The sequence below is a fragment of the Humulus lupulus genome, chromosome 2, assembly GCF_963169125.1.
Source record: "Humulus lupulus chromosome 2, drHumLupu1.1, whole genome shotgun sequence".
Classification (NCBI taxonomy): domain Eukaryota; kingdom Viridiplantae; phylum Streptophyta; class Magnoliopsida; order Rosales; family Cannabaceae; genus Humulus; species Humulus lupulus.
Window position 1 is genome coordinate 244,917,954 of NC_084794.1, and position 4,849 is coordinate 244,922,802.

Here is a 4,849-nt window from a genome sequence, read left to right on the forward strand (position 1 = left end):
CCAAGGCAAGGAAGAAACATGCATCAATTGTTCATCAGGAAAAGTTTCAGTGATAGGAGTGGAATCATGTATAGTTTCAACAACTAGTCTAGATAAATCATCAGCAACAACATTTTCAGATCCTTTTTTATCACATATTTCTAAGTCGAATTCTTGTAAAAGCAGGATCCAACGGATCAAACGAGACTTAGCATCTTTTTTCGATAAGAGATATTTTAATGCAGGATGATCAGAATAAACAATAATTTTAGATCCTAACAGATAAGACCTAAATTTCTCTAATGCAAAAACAACAGCAAGCAATTCTTTTTCGGTTGTGGAATAATTTAATTGAGCATCATTTAAAGTTTTGCTAGCATAGTAAATTACATGAGGTATTTTTTCAAGTCCTTGTCCTAAGACAGTACCTATAGCATAATCAGAAGCATCACACATTATTTCAAAAGGTATTTTCCAATCAGGGGGTCGAATAATGGGTGCAGTAGTCAACAATTTTTTTAATTTTCAAAGGCAACATGGCAGTTATTATCAAAGACAAAAGCATTTTATTTTCCAAGTAAATGGCATAAAGGCCAAGAAATTTTGCTAAAGTCTTTTATAAATCTTCTATAAAAACCGGCATGGCCTAAGAATGATCTAATTTCTTTCACAGTTTTAGGTGGGGGAAGTTTTGAAATAAGATCAACTTTAGCTTTATCAACTTCTATTCCCTCAGATGAGATTACATGACCTAAAACAATTCCTTTTTTAACCATAAAATGACATTTTTCCGAGTTAAGCACAAGGTTTTTCTCTTTGCAACGAATTAAAACAAGTGAAAGATGGTGCAAACATTCATCAAAGGAAGAACCAAACACAGAAAAATCATCCATAAACACTTCAAGAAATCTTTCAACCATGTTAGAAAAAATTGAAATCATACACCTTTGAAAAGTTGCAGGTGCGTTGCATAATCCAAAAGGCTTGTGACGATAGGCAAAAGTCCCAAAAGGGCATGTGAATGTAGTCTTTTCTTGATCTTCTGGGACAATGAGGATTTGGTTATATCTCGAATACCCATCAAGAAAGCAATAATATGCATGGCCAGCTAATCGTTCAAGAATTTGATCAATAAAAGGTAATGGAAAATGGTCTTTTCTAGTAACATTATTCAGCTTTCTATAGTCTATGCACACTCTCCACCCCGTTTGTACTCTGGTAGGGATTAATTCATTTTCCTCATTTTCAACAACTGTGATCCCAGACTTCTTAGGCACAACTTGAACTGAACTAACACATTGACTATCAGAAATAGGGTAAATGATACCTACGTCTAATAATTTTATGACCTTTTCTCTAACCACTTCTTTCATATTTGAATTTAACCTTCTTTGACATTCCCGAGAGGTTTTAGCATTCTCTTCTAGATGGATTCTATGCATACATATGGATGGGCTAATTCCTTTAATGTCTCCAATGGTCCAACCTATGGCTTCTTTATGTTTTCTAAGGACATCTAACAATTTATCTTCTTGTTCTTTATCTAAGGCGGATGCTATGATAACAGGCAAGGTTTCAAACTCTCCTAGAAAAGCATATTTTAAATTTTCTGGCAAAGGTTTAAGGTCTAACTTTGGAGACTCAGATATTGATTGAACATGATCTAAGGGTGAAAAAGGTTCAACTTTGGTTTCATTTAAGGGTATAGGCTCTAGCAAGGAATTCACATCATCATTAGAGTCATCAACATGCAAGTTCATACCAAAGTATTTTTCACAAAAGTCAAGTAAGTCATTTCCATCATCTTCACAAATACTATCTATCATGTTAACTTCATGCACTTCCTCACACTCAACAGATTTAACAACATTAAATACATTCAATTCAACAGTCATATTTCCAAAATATAATTTCAAAACACCATTACGACAATTTATGATTGCATTAGATGTAGCTAAGAATGGTCTACCTAAAATGATAGGAATTTGAGCATGCACATTTTCCACAGGTTGAGTATCAAGAACAATGAAGTCAACAGGAAAATAAAATTTATCAACTTTTATCAAAACATCCTCTATAATGCCTCTAGGAATTTTTACAGAACGATCGGCTAATTGAAGAGTTATAGAGGTAGGTCTTAGTTCACCAAGACCAAGTTGCTTATAAACAGAATAAGGCAATAAATTCACACTAGCACCCAAATCAAGTAAAGCTTTGTTAATAAAATGATCACCAATAATGCATGAAATTGTGGGACACCCAGGATCTTTATATTTAACAAGACTCTTATATTGAATAATGGAACTAGCTTGTTCAGTTAAAAACGCCTTTTTAGGAACATTAGTGTTTCTTTTAACAGTACAAAGATCCTTTAAAAATTTAGAGTAGGCAGGAATTTGTTTAATGGCATCTAAGAAAGGGATATTAATACTAACTTGTTTAAAAACTTCTAAGATGTCATTGTATTGGCCGCCTTTTTTAATTGGAAGTAATCTTTGTGGGAATGGGGCTTTTGGAATGAAAGGATGGATTGGAGTTTCCTTGTTTGAAGAGTCATTGGCATTAGAACTAGAAGGCTGACTATTTTCTTTTTCTTTATCTTTTTCTTTTTCAACCTCGGGTATGTAATCGGGTTTGACAATGTTCTTTCCAGACCTAAGAGTTGAAATTGATTTGACTTTTCCATTATGACTAGACTTTCCTATCTCATATTGACCTTTTGGATTAGGGATAGGTTGACTAGGGAATGTTCCTTTTTCTCTATCAGCTAAAGCAGTGGCGAGTTGTCCTACTTGTGTCTCGAGTTTGGTAATTGATTAAGACTGATTTTGTAGGATTGCATAAATTGTTGTAAAGTATCTTCTAAGGAAGGTTTCCTTTGAGGGTATGGTTGATTTTGTGGGGCATGAGTTTGGTTTTTTGTGTTATATTGGTGCCCTTGATTCATTTTGGGTTGGTTTTGCCTCCATGAAAAGTTCAGATGGTTTCTCCAATTTGGATTGTAGGTGGATGAAAATGGGCTATCATTTGGTTTCCCATAAGCATGAAGTGCATTGGCCTCCTCAGAAAAGGCTTCTTCGTAGGAAGGGCATGATTGGGCATTATGGCAAGGACTAGAACATATAGAACAAACATCTTTTCTTGGTTGTATTGGAGAGTTCATAGTTTGGCTTATGGATAAAGCTTCTACTTTTCTCGCTAATTTGTCTAAGGATGTTCTTAAGTCTAATTCTTCTTTTACTTCATACCTTCCTCTTTTTGGTGAAGTAGTTGACCTAGACCTAGGATCAAAATAATTCCATTGTTGTGAATTGACAGATAAATCTTCAAGGGCGTCCCACGCCTCTTGTCCTTGAAATTTTAAAAAAATTCTAGTATGCATAGATTGAATCATTTGACGATTAGAGGGAGTCAAACCATCATAAAAATATTTTACAAGTCTCCATTTGTCAAAACTATGATGAGGAAATTTTAATAATAAATCTTTAAATCTTTCCCAACATTCATAAAACTCTTCATTATCTTTTTGAAAAAACTCGGAGATTTCTCTCCTTAGACTATCAGTTTTAGACATAGGAAAAAATTTCAGCAAGAATTTATTATAAAGTTGATCCCATGTAGTTATAGACCCTGTTGGAAGGGAATTTAACCAAGCTTTTGATTTGTCTTTTAATGAAAAAGGGAATAATCTCAGTTTTACTGACTCATCAGAAAAATTTTGAAATTTAAATGTTGAGAAAATTTATAAGAAATCTTTTACATGCATGTAAGGATCTTCTCTATCTAACCCATAAAAATATGGCAACAATTGAATGATTGCTTGTTTTAGCTCAAAAGGAGTAGCAGAAGTTGTAGGAAAAACAATGCATGAAGGAGCATTAGATGAAATAGGTGCAAAATATTCAAGCAAATTTTTTTCAGGCACAACATTTTCATCAACAAGATTAGCAATTGGTTCCATGATGCTCAAATTTTTACTAACACTTTCAATTTCAAACAAAGATAAACATCTTTTTACTAATCGATTTTTAGAGTTACGTTCCCAATGATGCATACAATTTTAACAAATGAAACAACAAAGATAATCTCAAACAAACAATTTTCTGATGTGGAGGATCAATTAATACCGCAACCACAGAGCATACTTATAATTTTTAGAGATTTCACAACAATATAATTCTTATGGTTTACTTGTCCCCAGGCCTATTTGATTCCACTTACTCGCGCACTACTAAAAACTCCCTGAGGTTAATTAGTAGAGGCGGATTGGGAATTTTGTTCAAATTTCCTTTAAGCAAAAATTGCTTATGGTGAAAGGACAACATTTAGGTTTCTTTTTCTTTCAAGTATTTTTCACAATATTACGCTAAAATATTATAAAAGACAAAGAAAAATAAGGCAAAAGTAAATAAGACTAAAATTTAGGCAAGAGTAAGAAGGCATAGCATGCCATCAACCATAACAAAATTAAGGTAAAAAAATAGGAGGCACAAGTGCCATCAACTAAAACATAAGATAAAAGACTAGGAGGCAAAATTGCCATCAACTAGCTAGGAGGCAAAATTTCCATCAAATAGTAACTTGCGGAAATTAAATAAAATAAAAATTGCAACAAGATAAATTACAACAAAATTAGAAGGCACAAGTGTCATCGACTATAAAAATTTAAAAGATAGATAGGAGGCACAAGTACCGTCAACTATAAAAATTAAAAGGATAGATAGGAGGCACAAGTGTCGTCAACTAAAAAAAATTACAATAAATATAAATATATAAGTAAGTTTTTTGTTATGGTTGGTAGAACCGTCTCAAATTTTCTTTTTATCTTTTTTTTTTGTTTTAATATAAATATAAATATATATTATTTTTT

The 4,849-nt window shown here is 32.7% G+C and overlaps 1 non-coding gene across 1 annotated transcript; it reads left to right on the plus strand.

Moving 5' to 3' along the window:
• The first annotated feature begins 3,431 nt into the window (after positions 1 to 3,431).
• On the plus strand, positions 3,432 to 3,538 carry LOC133820584 (small nucleolar RNA R71). Its single transcript, XR_009886990.1, has one exon. It is a non-coding gene; the product is annotated as a small nucleolar RNA R71 (small nucleolar RNA).
• Positions 3,539 to 4,849: the final 1,311 nt, after the last annotated feature.